Raw genomic sequence first — 16,004 nt, 5'->3', positions numbered from 1 at the left:
TTCAATTACTTCTTACTTATATGGTTCGATGTGTATTGATTTTTCCCTTCCTCAGTGGATACTCATAATTTTCTTTCTTTGACCTCAAAATTCAAAAGTTTCCCCAGGAGGCAAATAGACGGCTGCCTTCATTAATTGATTAACTTTTATATGTATATATATGTGGATGTCCATTTTTATTAATTTTTTTCTTGGACAGATTGAGCTTTTTTTTTGTTTTCCTTTTTGTTGTGGGGTCCAGTTATTTCTTCAGCTCAGAAGTTTTCTTCCATTGTATCTTTAATAGTTTTCCTTCTTTGTATGTGTTCCAATCACTTCATGAACCACTCATGTCCGTACGTGGGCTTTCTATTTGTCCCCATATCCATTGTCATCTAGCTAATTATTTTACCTTTTTTCATTTTTTCTTTTGCATTTGGGTATCATTTTCTAAGTTTACTCTTTACATTGCTGATTTGATTTTCTAGGTGTTCGTCTTTCCCCCCCCATTGGTTTTAATGTAGTTTTAAATTATACTTTTGATAATTAATCATTGAAAAAAAATACAAATGTTTTTCTGTAATGTAGCCAGGTTGTTTTTATTTTCATTCCTTGTCATTCATCTCTGAGTTCTGACTTTCTTCTTCTCCTTTTTCTTTAAAGTACTAATCACATCTTGTCTGAAGCTCATTTCTGTTTTCAGGAGTATCTCTTTTGAAATGATCTCCCTCCTTTGTTTCTGGAACTCTCTATGTTGCCCTGACACCAAGTCCTCACTGTCCAGCATTGCCTGTTTGGGGGTTCATTCATCATTGAGTGACAGGAGGGTTTGCCTGGCCTGGAATTAGTTCTCTGTCACTCCCTGTGTGCCCAGGCAAAGATTGTACTCCTTCTGTCAGTCTTAAGTTGTAGGCTTGGTTCTTAAAAATCACAAAGCCAGATGTGTATGCCTGCTGATCCACAAACTGGGAGGGAGCTGGAGCCTTAGGCACTCTCTGTAGGGGCTCTTCTCTGGTTGGCTTCTGCTTGGCAGTGGGTGAAACCATTTTTCAAGAGAAGATGCCCTAATCCTGAATTTCTCCCTGACCCTAGCTTCTCTGCAAGCCCCCTGTGTAGCCATAAATGACTCCCACTGTCAAAGCCCTGCTTCATAAAGAGACTGCCCACATTGCACCCGTAGCCACGGCATGGCCGCGGTTGTACTTGGTTCTCCTGCTCAGTGCCTGCTGAACGCGGGTGATCTAGAGCCCAGACACTGTCCTGCTCCCGAGCCTGTCCTCACCTGCAGCACTCACCCCTCCAGGTTGAAGCTGTGACCTTCCCTCTGTACTCTGTCGGAAGTTTTTCTTCATAATGCAGTACCACTTTTTCTAGGAGGAGAATCACAAATCACATTTCTGGTTCATCCCTTTCTGTAATGCTCTCCGTGGCCTATCTAGAAAATGCCTTCATGTTAGAAGTGCCTGATGCCTTCCTCTATTTTCTAGATTTGGGATAGACTTCCCACTCTCTTTTTATTATTTTGATACTGATGTGCACATTAATGATTTTCCCTAAAGAAGAGAGAGAAATTTATAAAGCACCAGTGGAGAGTTCTCTGAAATAATGAACTCCCCCAGGGCACCGTGCACATAATGTAGCTTATGAAAGTTTGGTTTACACATAGATAGTCAGACGCACAGCTTTTGTATACTGTAAGCTACACCTGTATCCTTGTAATGGTCCCCAGGAGTGTTGTGCCGCGTGGTCCAATTAGGTACAGAACACGCGGCCAGCCGCCAATCACTCTCCTGCAATAATGTTTATGATTCAAAGTGATGCCCGCTTCACCCTTTGCACTTTTCCGGTGGCATTTGCAGCTGGGTTCTGGTTATTCAGCAGATAATTGCTTCACCCTAGAAGCCTCAGCAATCTGTGCAGGCCCTCTCTTTATAGGGAGAGCAAGAACGCCAACATATTTTAAGGAAACAAAGAACAATAGTATCACATGTCTTTGAATAAAAGTTAAGGGGAAAAAAAAAACAGTTCTCTTCACATCCAAACACAATGTGGTCAGAAACAACAAAATAGAAGTCAAGTGTGCACAGGCAGAGGGTAGGTCCTGGGCTTAGTGAACCCAGAGGAGCTTTATTTATTTATTTATATTTTCTCCTTTCTCACCTGTCCAGCTGCAGTTACTGTCAACAAAGGGAATTCAGAAAAGAGAGAGAGAGAGAGAGAATGTGTGTGCATGTGTGTGTGTGTGTGTGTGTGTGTGTGTGTGAGAGAGAGAGAGAGAGAGAGAGAGAGAGAGAGCGCTGATTTGCTTGCTTGCTGGAACATCCAGGGCACAGATGCTTCTAGAACAAGGGCAACACTGATCGGCCTGTGTGGAACAGACCTGGACTAATGTTGGACTTTCAGGTAGAGTTAGTGGCTCCTGCTGGAAGGTCATTCTGGACAGTGGTTTCAGCAGGAGGTCTGTTTGTTGCATGATATGGAAATTCATCTTTTCTTTCCTGTAGGACTTTCATTTTTCTTTTCACTGACTAATTATACTAAGGAGGAGGTGTGATCAGAAGACAGATGTGGAACCTGTTGGCTCATCACAGTCGAGGGGCCTCGGTCTACACACTGGTCCCTTCTTTCTCCTGAGAGACCTTGGGCATGTCAGACTGGCTCATGGTGGCCAGAAGGACAGTCTGTGAGCGGCTGTCTTGTGGATGACCATGAAAAATAAGCCAAGAGCCATCATTAGGGACCAGGAAGGAGTGGTTTGAGAATACCCTTGACCTAAAATGTCTTTGCCTTCTACCAGCTTATTCCAGTGGAAAGCAGGAGGTGGCTTCCAGCAATTGACCATGGTTGCCTGTGGCAGATGGGCACATTTTCGTGTGTTGACACTTCAGGTAGAAACAGGCCTGGCTCTGACAAGTTCCACTTAGACTTTCCAAGGGAATCAGACATGAAGACAACCATGATGCATCGGGATGTGCTTTCCAATGTTACCCATGTGGCAACCGGAAGCACCTTTCACCATCCAGGAACCCGTCGTGTGTGCTCCAAGGGGAGGCTTCCTTAGAGGCACAGGGGAAGGAGACGAGTAAAGAAATGACAGTCTTGCTTAAATATTGGGTATTGACTCAACTATGTGCTGTGCAGGGTGTTCTTCATATGTAACTTCATCTAATCCCACAACTCTTTGAATAAGTATCACCAACCTGGCCATTTATTATGGTTAAAGGAACATGGGATTGAAAAACTGCTACTCCTTGTCCCAGGCCACGTAGCTAGCCATATTGGGCTCATCCTGGGGTCTTTGGCTGATTAACGTACATTTTTTGGTTTTCAGCTGTATCACATTAATTATCCTACCGATTCTATTCCTTCCTTCCTTCCTTTCCAAAAGGTACTTAACCTAGAGCTCTAGCATCTCTATCCTTGAGTGTACCCCTCTCCCCAGCATCTTGCCTATTTCACCTTCTCTTTGAAAAACTCTGAATTGTGAGCAAATGTTCTTGCAAAATGAGGGATAGGGGATTGTGTGAGCTCACAGTACCTTCAAAATAGTGCTGGAGCAACACAGGGATCTTGGGCTCCCTGTTAGATGTCCAGCCTTGGCATAAACTATTTTTTTTTTGTGGCTATGGAAAAGTCAACCCTTTTGATTTCTACACCTGTGGCAGGAAATGGTTAGAGTATGCAATCTCCTAAGGGTCAGTCTAGCTCCCAAGTTCCTCAATGATACGCATCACAAAACGGGAAGCCTGAACATACAGACAGAACTTAGTCTTGTCATAAACTGTAACTTACATAAATGAGTTTACTTGGACACAGAGTTCATGATACACTTAGTTGATGACATGCTGTCTGGTAATTGAGCTTCAGTGGGAGCACTTCATGTAACTGACTATAATTTGTTTGACTTTTACACAAATAACATACATTTTGTTTCTTGCTCCTTGACTCCCCCCCCCAGGCTTGTATCTTGTCTGTTTTTTTTAAACACTTTCTCCTCATATTATATGTAATGTATTATGCACATCTGGAATGTAGCCCACACGTGTAATATATACATGTCCCAGGTCCCACCTCTAACAGCTGGGCTTCCCTCTCTGCCCCTTTCCACATTCAGGTGCACGTAATTTTCTTTATTCCTCCATTACCTCTTTCTTTATTGTTTCGCACTTATGGTTCTGGAAATGGAACCCAGGGCCTTGCACATGCTAAGCATAAGCTCAGAGCCTGGGCCACCCCAGTCCTCATCTGGGTTTCTTAAGAAGTGCTGGTATCTACCACCATTGTCCCTCTCTGTGTTCACACCTGGGGAAAGACCTGTCTCAAGGTCCCTTACAAGGTGATATCCCATGAGAAAACAAAGAGACCCTCCATCTGTTCAGTCAGCTTCCATGGCCCATCCCACCAGGTCCCCACTCCCACAGAGGAGATCATGTCCCCTGAGGCAGACTTGGAAATTCCTGATAGAGTCCCAGGAACTGATGGGATTTAGCCCCTGACCCTCATGCCATCCCTGGGGACATAGAGGCCCCTCCTAGGTCTGTGCAATGCCTTTGGTGAACTGGCCCCTAGGTACCCCACCCCATCCTTCCCTACCTGGTAGTCTCTTGACCTTTGTCTGGCAGTTCCTGCACTGTCTGTGCCCCACTTCACCTGCGGAGCCTCATCCCCTGCCTTCGGCCTGACCCAGGGGAACTTTCTGGTTCTGTTCCTCTGGTGATTCCCTTATTTACCTCCGTGAGCCTCTCTCTTGCCTCTTGAAACCTTGGCCAGTATGTTTGGTTTTTAAAATTCATCTCAGACCTTGGGATGAATCCTGAGTCAAGACTAGCTTTGGGGGAACTGATTTCATTTATGGGCCTGGAGGGAGTGGTGCCCCTCCACCCCATATTGGTCACCTGCTCATCGTAAAACGTGTCTTTTCTTAGGGGAATTTCTTTTCTATGAGGTTCTGACCACTGGGGGTCAAGGCAGTGTAAATTCAGCTGTAGGACTCTTGGAGGTTTCTGTATGACAGGATGGAGGGTATGGGAAGGGGAGATGGTCTAGGGACAATGGTGCTGTATCCCCAGAAGTGGGGCATCCTGGAGCATGGGTCAGGGAGGATTGGGAAGGGCTGTGCTCTCAGGCAAGAGTGGATCCTGGGAAAGGGCTAACCTCAGGCCTGCCTGTAGGGGGCGCTTGGCTCCAGGACCCAAGACTGCAAGATCTCAGCCACTGCTAAGCATCAGGCTCTGCCAGTTCCCAGAGATTTGATTCTGGGTCACTGGCCCATAGCAGAGGTGGCCTGGTCCACCTTGAGGCCACCCTGTCCCCCTCCACTTAGAAACCACTGTGTTCTGAGAGTGTCTTTAACGTTACTGTGTGCCTATGATCATTATCTTGCAAAGCTCACGTCATGTTATTTCACATTAGGCTCATTTCTATTTTATAGATAGATGCATAGCTGAGGCTCAGTTACGTACTCAGCCCGTGGTCATCGTGGAATATGAACCCAGGCTGTGATTTCAAAGCCGTTCTGTCTTTCTGGCAGGCCTTGACATGAAGCAAAATAAGCTTTTAAAAGTAGGGAGAGTTAGTTTCCTTATCCTGTTTCCCCGGTCGGAATGTTGGCTGCTGGTTGGTGCTAGAATTAAAGGAAAGTAAATCTTTTGATTCTTTTGTTTTAAAAATTAAAAGGTTTTGGGCTGGGGATATAGCTCAGTTGGCAGAGTGCGTGCCTTGCATGCACAAGGCCCTGGGTTTGATCCCCAGCACCAAAATAAAATAAAAGATTTAAAGTACAGATTGGGGGGAGGACAATGAGTGAAGTGTACTTGTATTGAACTGATGTACTGGTCTTAATGTTGGCAGGCAAGGGGTGCAGAGAATTAAGGAGCAACCCCCCTGGGGCCTAAGGGGAGCAGCACCTTAGGGGAAGAAAGCAGAAGGGTCCTGTGGATAAATTTCACCAACTCTGAGTCTGCTGATGACAGCCCTCTGAACCCTCCACAAGGACCAGAGAAGTAGCTGTGGGAGGGGGCAGATGCTTTGCTGGTACTTAGCCCACAGGCATAGCTTAGTAGGAGGCAATACCAAAAGCCTCGAGTCCTTTGGCATGGATTTTGAAAATTGTAAGATTTACAATTTGAAACCCTGAAATGCATGAGAATTTTCTACTTGCCAAATAGATCCCACTTGTAAAAAATCTTCTTCTTGTGTTTCTCCTCCGGGTTGAAACAAATAGATTTTAAGTGTCTGCCTGGCTCTCATTTTGCATCCTGTTCAAAGGTCGGGGGGCGGGGGGAAAGATGGTATTACTGTGTTATTGGAAGAATAAACTCAAAGCACCCCCTCCCCCATCTTACACCCGGCCTGCCTCTTCCCCAGTGTCCTGCGGGCACCTTTTTTTTGTTATTGGTGCAACAGCGATTCTAGCGTGAGTAATTTGCTCCATGTGCCTCATTAGAGTAAAGCTGTTAACATCCGTAAATACCAAGGGTTTCATTTTCAAGGTCTGCCGTTGGATGGGAGGGGTTTTCTTTTTTCTCTTTTGACTACCCCTGTAACGTCAGGAACAAGCCTGGCTTTGTTGTTCTTCCTGCCTCTTACCTCACCTGGCCTGGACCTCAGGCGATCCAGATCATCTTGGGAGTGCACAGGAAGGCAGCTGCCACCCGCAACAGGCTGTCACAGCTGGGTCATTTTCTAAGAACCAAAGGACGTGACTCCAGTTTCCAGGCCTGGCTGTGGCTCACTCAGGGAGCATTGACATTTAGCTCGCCGTGACCTGTGCACTTGGGGATGATTGAAGTCACTGCCTGATTCATAAACTTATAGGTGATTAAACTTGTAAAGTATTTTGAGGTTATTGCTTTCATTCATTTATTCCAAACAAACATTTGTTGTTGAATGAATAGTGACTTTGATTTTAAAACACTACACAGGCATAAAACACTGGCAGCTTGTAGATAGCAATTTTTTTTTATTTGCTCTCCTAAAGGAATTTCATTACCAAATCCTCATGAATCTTGAACCTCAGGAAGAATAATCCTTTCCTTTGATGGAGTTTTAAATTTAGAATAATCAGACAATAGTAGTGCATTCTGTTCAAAGCATTCCTTTTAGGCTACCCATTTATTATACACTGCTCTTAAGAGGAGATGAATTTGATTAGCGTTCAACATCCAGTGTTTCTGAATAGCTAATACCAGGAAGAAATTTCCAGAAAGTTGGGCTTGCTGTTCAATGTTATTATATAGTTGGCTTTTAATTATCTGTGTTAATGGTGTGTAATCAATGATGTACATACTCCAAAATCATTTCCGTTGGCATTAGGGAGCACTGTATGATACTTTTATTAAAGTATTAAAATTGTACTGCATTCTTTGGGCTCCTAGCTCATCATAACAAGAAAGAAAGGGATGCCCCAAAAGTATACCAGAGAGATGGGTGGGGAAGGTCAGCTAGAATTTTAAAACTTATTACAGATAATCAGCACGAATGATCCCAAGACTATTATCTTGATTATTTAAATAGAAAATAATCTTCATTGTTTAAATAGATCATGCACTGCAGCTGATAAAAAAAAGAAGCGAGACTATCACATTGAAGATTTCCACATATGATGTGTGTTTCTGTTCCCCAGCTCTGCATTTTGAGGTTTTCTAAAAGTGAGTAAAAGCTGTCAGGCTAGTTATGCCCAATACCTGTCCAGCCCATCACTGGGGCTCCAGGTACCTGGTATCTGGACATGTTTTTGTTTCTAAATAATCTTCCCTGTAGTTGTGATGGAAATTACTATTTGTTATTTAAAAATAGCCCTCTTCACATTCATTCAGCTCTTTATTATTATTTTTTTAAAAACAGTGAACGCTTTTATTTATTTATTTATTTTTTAGAGCTTTGTAGTTGTTCACCGTGGTTGGGTTCATCCCGGCAAACCCACACATACACGGCTGTGGGTTTGCAAGTTCAGTTCATCTCCTCCCGCCTTTTCCCCTCCTGTCTTCCCTCCCCTCTCCCTTTCTCCTTCCTCTACTCTATTAGGTTTCCTTTTGCTCGTCTATTAATTTATATTTTAATGGTTCTTTATGTTATCCTACTTTCCCTTATTTTACTCTAGCTTCCACATATGAGAGAAAACATTCGACCTTTGAGTTTCTGAATTTGGTTAATTTCACTTAGCATGATAATCTCCAGTTCCATTCATTTACTGGCAAATTTCATTCTTCTGTATGGCTGAGTAGAACTTCATTGTGTGTGTGTGTGTGTGTGTGTGTGTGTACATATCTCAATTTCTTAATCCATTCCTCTATTGACGGGCATCTCGATTGATTCCATAATTTAGCTATTGTGAATTGTGCTGCTATAAACATTGATGTGGCTGTGTCGTTGTAATATGCTGATTTTAGATCTTTAAAAACTTTTTTTTTTAGTTGTAGATGGACACAGTATCTTTATTTTATTTATTTTTATGTGGTGCTAAGGATGGAACCCAGTGCCTCACGTATATGAGGCAATGCTCTGCCACTGAGCTGCAACCCCAGCTTCTGGTTTTAGATCTTTTGGGAAAATACCCAGGAGTGGGATAGCTGGGTCATGTAGTATTTCCATTTCTCGTTTTTTTTGAGGAATCTCCTTGCTGGATCCCAGAGTGGTTGCATTCATCTGCAGTCCCACCAACAATGTAAGAGTGTTCTTTCCCCTCCAGTAACCTCGCCAGTATGTACTGTAGTTCACACTTGATAATCGCCATCCTGACTGGAGTGAAATGAGATCTTAGTGTAGTTCTCATTTGCATTTCCCTGATTGCAAGAGATGTTGAACATTTTTTTTCACATATTTATAGGCCTTTTGTGTTTCTTCTTTTGAGAAGTTTCTCTTTAGTTCTTTGGACCATTTATAGATTGGTTTATTTGGTTTTTTGTGGGTTTTTTTTTTTTTTTGGTGTTAAGTTCCTTGGATATCTGGATATTAATCCCCTATCAGAGGACTAAGTGGCCAAGATTTTCTCCCATACTGCAGGTTCTCTCTTCATGCTCTTAATCATTGGCTTTGCTGTGCAGAAGCTGTTTTAATGCGATGGCATCGCACTTATTGATTCTCGGTTTTATTTCTTGTGCTTTGGGGGTCTTGTTAAGGAAGTGGGTGCCAGCACCTATATGATGGAGTGCTGACCCTATGGTTTCTTTTAGCAGTTGTAATGTTTCATTCAGTTGGTTTTTAATGGGCAGCAATGACAGAAAGAATTTTTGCAGAGTTTATTTTCTGAGTAGGGGGCTTCTGGATTTCTTATGTCTTCTTAGTGTAAAAATGTATTTCTGCATCACCTGCTGTTGGCCCCTCCCCTCCTACCATATTTGGCCCTGTCTGTGGCCCATTTGCCTGAGTGATGAGATTGCTTGGTTCGTGCCTTGCGGGGCAGTGATGGTCAGTTTTTCAGAGTGAGATGAGTGGAGTGGAGCTAGTGCGGCAGAAAAGAACTCCAGTCTTTGGCCACATGGTTGCCTATGGGACTGTTCTTGGTAAGGCGGCATGAAGGTCTCTGTCACTGCATTCTGTCTGGGCACCAGCAAGATACAAGCAGCATTGATTGCTTCTGCCGGCTTGCCCACCTGTCGCCAGGCTGGGAGACCTTTGCCTGCTTCCCCTCCCTCACAAGTGCCTCTGTAGTACAGCTATGTGGATGCACCTGGACCCCAAGCTCCCCAGCTGGACACCAAGCAAGGGGAGCCTGGGAGGAGGGTCATGTGGCTCCTTGGTGGAGGCCACTTTCTATGTTTTTAGTCTTACAGGTCAACGATGCACATAAATATCCTCCTGTAGCGTCCGTGTGTGCTGCGACAGGGCTGACCGCACCACCGTGTGTGGGACAGACTGTGCCGTGGGGCTCAGGTGCTCTTTGTTCCTCTGCCAGATCAGACACCTGCTGCCAGATCACAGTCTGCCCTGCAGACACGGAGGGAAGACCACTGTCCACCGGACTGCTGCGGGTGTGGCCTGTCACTGAACTTTAGCTTTGTACCAGCCTTCTGAGGTGGGTGTCGGTGTCTCACTTGATAGCTGTTGAACTTGAGGATCACGCCAATAAATAATCCTCTTCTCAAAAAACATACTTATGTTGGATATCTGGATGTCCATTTCCAAAGTAGCATATTGTTCTGAAATTGAGAGGATAGAGAGAAAGAGAGAGAGAGAGAGAGAGAGAGAGAGAGAGAGAGAGAGAGAATCTTTAAACAAAATCAAAACATTTAATTGGGAGGTTTTGGTAACAGCAAGTTGTGAAACTCATGTTAAAACCATGCCACACTGATAACCAGCTCCTATAGCGGGTGACAAGCTCCCTTCATGCATTAAACTTTTTTTTTTCTTTTTAAATTTTTTGTTCTGGGATTGAACCCAGGGTTGCTTAACCATTGAGCCATGTTCTCAGCCCTTATTATTTTTTATTTAGAGTTCCAGTCTCTCTGAATTGCTTAGGCTGGCTTTGAACTCACATGCTCCTGTCTCGGCCTCCAGAGCTGCAGGAACCATCATTCTTCATGGTTAACTCAGCTTCTTTTATTTAATCCAGGACTGCTCTCGTCTGCTCTCAGCCCATTAAGAAAGCAGCCACTACTTGTCACCATCCCTGGCCAAAGAAAGAGGGGCCTGCGCTCCTAGTTAAAGCTGAACCCTTCTGGGAACCTTCTAACCTTTCTCAACACCGTCTTTAGCAATTAGGAATATGGTTCCCCTGAAGTCGTAAAGAGCACCCTGCGGCTTGTCGAGGACCCAGGGTGCTCTCAAACATGGGAGGCATTCTTTGAACATGTGAGGCAACATTTTCCTGGACGGGCCTCCCTGCCATAATTGTGAACAGAAAAAGGCGCGGTCTGCACACGCTTGGCAGGGCTGAGGGGCAAGGGTGAGCGTGTAAGTACGTCTTAGGCCTTGGAGACACTTGCTGCTGACGAAGAAGTTCCCTTATAAAGCCCAGAGGAATTTCCTTCCTTCCCCTGGAGGTGTTGATAACCTCTAATTTGCGCACCTTTGCATCTAGTAGGAAGGCGCAGGAGTTCAGGCTGCCACTGAGCTGCTTCGGGCTGGCGTCCCAGAGTGGTGGCGCTGCTGTCTGGGTGCTGGGACTCAGTGGGATGGCGTGGGAGCAGGGAGCTGTCTGCCCTGCACCCTGCAGGTGAGTGCAATAGCCACGGACAGCCAATCAGGGGGCAGGCAGGCTTTCCCCGTGGCGGTAAGGGAAGGAAAGAGGCTAAGATGAATATGTGGGTGGGTGGTCCAGCTCCTTCCAACAGCTCTTCTGCAAGATCCTACAATAAATGTCTGGCTTGTTTGTGCAGCGAGCCGGCCAGTGGACGACAGAGCCCTTGAAGATTCCTTCAAGGACCTGTCCTGCCCTTGCAGGGGGCTCCCCTTTGACAAACACTGCTGCGGTGTTGGATGCGACCTCCGCGAGGTGCTCTGGGTAGGAAGTGTGTTCTGACCTCATTTCCCACCGGAGTTTAAAGGGGGAGGGAGGGGGCCTAATTAGTCCCTCATTAAGCACTTAGAATGAAATACCACAATTCTCCTGAAAAGAGAGTCTAGTCGCTGCATAAAAAGCCAGACACATTTTTAACATCACATCAGAATACAAAGTCATTTTTAAATAAAAGATTTCTGTAGTTGTGGGAAATGACTGTATTTTAATCGGATCTTTACATATCAGCGTTACAAAGGGCTCCTTTAAAATGCAGTGATTTTAATAATTCTGCCTGTCTCGAAAGCTGCCTGGTAATCCGGAGCTTCACCTGAGGTCATCCTTCCCCATCGTATGTGCAGGCGGCCCCGCACCGGACACTAGATATCCACCTAGGGTGGCCTTTTAAAGCCACGCTTTTAATAGAAAATAAATGAAGGTCTTAAAGCCTTCTTCCTGCCCAAGAGGAAAGGCGCGCTCCCTTCACACTGCCTGGCTGGGTTCCAGCTCACTAGCCTAAGAAGTGTGATTAAAACAAGGCCCTGTTTAATTAAAATAGTGTGAGAATGTAATCAGAGGTGACTTCACTGAAAGTCACTGAAAGATCTCAAATAGGCAACTCCACAGCCGCTGAAGGCACCACTTGCCCGTTTTACTTCCTATCAACGTCCAGTTTGTCATCCACCTCTGAAGGGCCAGAAAATGCCTTGCAGGGTCCCTTTACCCGTCACGTCCTGCCTTCCAGCCATTCCCCACCTGTGAGGCTGAGCAGTCAGGGAGAGACCAGGAGGCAGAAGGAACGGAAGACAGGGTGCCGAGCATTTCACCTTCAGTAGAGCTGATGCCAGAGAAGAGACCAGAGGACCAAAGGACAGCATGGCCCCGACACCTGTGCAGTTCACAGTCCTGGTCTCTGCACGTGTTAGTTAGAGAGGGTAGAACAGCCCACGCCCGGAGCAGCCTGCGCGTCAGCTAGGGTGCACAGCTAGGGCGCTGTGTTGGGTGGGTGCTCTGCATTCTCGTTTTCGTTTCTGCTTCTCCCGGCCCGTTATTCGCCAGCTCTGCACTCAGGTCCGGCCAAGTCTGAAGGTACATGTGGAGGAGCGTGCTGTTCTGGAGCTCACACCTGAAGCCAGGAGCAGAGGTCCAAGAACCTTAGGCTCTGAGCTTGGTCTGGTGGAGAGGGGACAGCCTGTCCCACTGAGCCTGGACCTGGAAAGCTAATTACAAAGGTTCTTAATTCTGCGGTTCTAAAATAAAAGCTGAGACTTTCTCTCATCTGTTTCAGCTCTCTGTTCTGTTTCTTGCTACTATTAAAGGAAACAAAGAAATCTCTCAATTTTCCATAGTTCAGGGTTGCTTCAAAATCGTGCATGACTTCTTGTTCTAAGTGGGCATTTGGGCTCTTGGGAACCTCCTGTGTCCTGGGACATTCTTTGTCACCTATGATAGCTGCCTTAAGAATTGAATGACTGAGAAATAAAACCATGTGGAGCCTTCCGATTATTTACCCTCAATCCAACCCAAGTCATTATGAATGTCACATCTGAAGGTGATAAAATAACCCTGTCTTTGGAACTAATTCATTTGTTACTTTTAGTGAAGACCAAAGCATGAACTCACCAGTAGGGGAGAGAGAGGTACAGAGTGTTTATTTCTTTATGGGAATACATGACTTTAGCCTATAAAATAAAAACCCCAGATGTAGCTCAAATAGGTCTTCTTGATTCTAAAATGATTGATCAGTTTTAAAAAATTATGGGGTTCACTGCCAATAGGAGTGTGGATGGATGAAGTCATTTTGGAAAATGGTTGAGGAAAATGGTATAACCGTGAATATTCATATGCCCATTCCTAGCAGAACCCCAGGGAAACTTGTGGTTATGTGTATTTTTTTTCTAATGGACACAGCATGTTTCTAACAGGGAAGGAAAAAAAAACCCTGGAAGCTGAAAATTTTTTGAAGTCCATCAATAGAGGGAAATATATGTATTCACACTGTGAAACTGTGAAAAGAAAAACCGAGATGAGTTAAATTTAACAAAGTGTACTTGAGCAAGAAAAAGGTTCTAGAACTGGGCAGCATTCCAGAACAAAGATGGTTTGGAATGCTCAGCTCCAACACAGATCCAGGTTACATTTATAGCCAGGGAAGAGGAAGCAGCCAACAGAAACCACCCGATTGGCTGCAGTGCACTGGCCTCCCGTGGAGTGGTCTGATCATTTGGTACCCTGCAATTGGCCAAAGCTCAACTGTTGTGATTGGCTGAGACTTAGTTGCTTGGTTACAAGAGTTTGTACCTCTTAGATATTAAGTTGTAATTTATTTACACATCAAATTAGGGTACAGTTCATTATGTACAGGGGCTGCTTTGGGGCAAACTTTACCACTACAGTACAGAGACAGATTTAGGACAAAATATACCAAACACAATGGAATATTATATAGTAGTAAAAATGAACAAGCTATAGCCGCCTAAAATAACATTGTTCAATTTGAGGAACTATATTGTGTGTGTGTTTGTGTGTGTGTGTGTGTGTGTGTGTGTAGGGGGGAACTAGTTACAAGAGACTACATATGATAGAATTATTTGTAAAGTTTTAAATCAAGCAAAATGAACATATTTTAGGAAGTAGTAAATGCAAAATTCAGGATAGCAGTTACCTTGGGAGAGGAAGCAGGGGGGATATTTTAGTAATGCATAGTTCTTAAAAAGGATAATAGGCTTAAGGATATTAGTTTCAGTCTTATGCTTCGTGGATTATATGTATGCTGCCCGCATTCTTTCACAGGTATCCAATTTTGTACTGTGCAGTTCTTGTGAAAGTGAGAGCATAGATGGGAATCTCCCCTTCATGCTCCAGTTCTCTACCTGTTACGTGTCATAGTCCCCTTTCCAAGTCCTTAATATCTGGCCATCACACAGTGAAATCCGTCAGAGAGCTGGGTGACTGCTTACAGATTGAGGCTGCCAAGTGACCTCGATAAACAGGATGGGAGATACAGTTCTTCCCACCCAAAGCCTAGAAAATCTTGGATGAAAGAAAATCTGTAAAACGAGGCTTGGTGACCTCTTGGAAAACCTGCATTTATTGCCCCAGCAGTGACTGATACTTCTGAATGTGGACCATCCTCCTGGGTTGGTTTATTATGAGAACCTCGTTCTTTCTGCTTCTTGCTGTTTTTCTCTCAGTGACCTGTGTCCTTTGGAGTGAGGTAGGTGTTGGCACGTTTGTGATGACGTCATGGGTACGCAGCCAGGCAGGTGGTCACAGGCTCAAGGGTTCCATCTTGAAAAAATCCAAGGCAGCTGTGTGAGAACTCGGTCCACGTGGGAAGAAGTATTACAATAAAAGCGGGAAATGGAAGCAGGACTGGGGTCCTGCTGGGCCCTGGCCTTCTCCGCTGCAATTAATTGTCCTCTGTAATGAGGGGGTCAGTGTTGGCGGGAGGGCGAGCCTCGGGCCTGAGCGTGTGCATAGGAGCAGGTGGGGCGTGCTCGGGTCCACAGGCAGCATCTTGCTCTAGCTCTCCGTGCAGTGAGTGTGTGGAATCCTTACCCAACTGAACCTTTGTCTTGAGAGCGCTCAGAGGCCCCTGCAGAACCGGGTATTTTCAGACAAATTCTCAGACAGGAAAATGTGCTGCCTGTCTGTTTTCTAAAATAGTTTCAACATCTTTTATGTAATGCTGATGCATCTAGAAGTGAAAATGCTAAGTTTCATTTCACTAAAAAACTGGAAAAATGTTTTTTTTACACTTGAACCTTTAGCTTTAAAATCGCAATTAGTGGCCTTTTTGCCACAGTCTCCCAAGCATGGATGCACCGTGTTCACTGACAGATGGAAACATATTGACTGAGAACGTAGCGTGTGCAAAGAGCTGTACAGAATGATGGGGGCAAAAATGCAGAGACCGGTTCAGGGCCCTCCGGAGCTCACATTCTAGAGAGGGAGAGAGATTATGGCACGATCAAGAAAATACAGTGCGTGGAACCTGTCAGGAGGGAAGGGACTCCTGACCAGAATCCAAAAAGAAGAGTCACTCAAATAAGTGAGAAGGATGGAGAGCCCTGCATAAAGAATTGTGCCTTGTCTTACTAAAATGTCACCCGATTTTATGACACACATAAAGGCATCATGACAATGAAATCAAGTGAGTTCAAATAGAATTGTCTCATGCAGGACTGTTAGGGGCTAACTTTGTCTCTTCTGCCTTCTTTAATTATGTTGCAAAGAAGCAATAGGTTTACATTCTGTGAAACTGTTTCATAGTTGTGACCAGTGAAGAGGATTATGATTTAGTTTAAAAGTAGTTTAGTATTCTTTTGGTAAAATTAGAAGTTAGAAACTTAGCATTTTTATAACATTTTCTGGTATAACTCTGGTATCTCTGAAAAAGGAGTCGAACCCCAATCAGAAACCTGACTTGCACTGAGTGTGGTGGTGCCCACCTGGAATCCCAGTGGCTCAGGAGGCTGAGTCCAGAGGATCGCAAGTTCAAGGCGAGCCTTGGCAACTTAGCGAGGCTTTAAGCAACTTGGTGAGATCCTGTCTCTAAATAAAATATAAAAAAGGCCGGGGATGT

General features: G+C 44.6%; 1 protein-coding gene across 13 annotated transcripts in view; it reads left to right on the top strand.

Moving 5' to 3' along the window:
* Atxn1 (ataxin 1) overlaps positions 1–16,004 on the top strand; it is a 387,579-nt gene that overhangs the window by 126,038 nt on the left and 245,537 nt on the right. Inside the window, exon 4 of one of the 13 annotated variants that reach the window (XM_058582409.1) lies at positions 9,875–9,994. The exons of the other annotated variants lie outside the window; for them this stretch is intronic. The gene's annotated coding sequence lies outside the window, so the exon portion shown is untranslated. The remainder of the gene's footprint in view (positions 1–9,874; positions 9,995–16,004) is intronic. 13 annotated transcript variants of the gene reach the window in all.

The sequence above is a fragment of the Marmota monax genome, unplaced genomic scaffold (assembly GCF_021218885.2).
Source record: "Marmota monax isolate L192 unplaced genomic scaffold, Marmota_monax_Labrador192_F-V1.1 WCK01_AAM20220418_F8-fsc00029, whole genome shotgun sequence".
Classification (NCBI taxonomy): Eukaryota; Metazoa; Chordata; class Mammalia; order Rodentia; family Sciuridae; genus Marmota; species Marmota monax.
The sequence above is the reverse complement of the archived record's forward strand: the minus strand, read 5'-3'. Positions and strand labels throughout refer to the sequence as shown.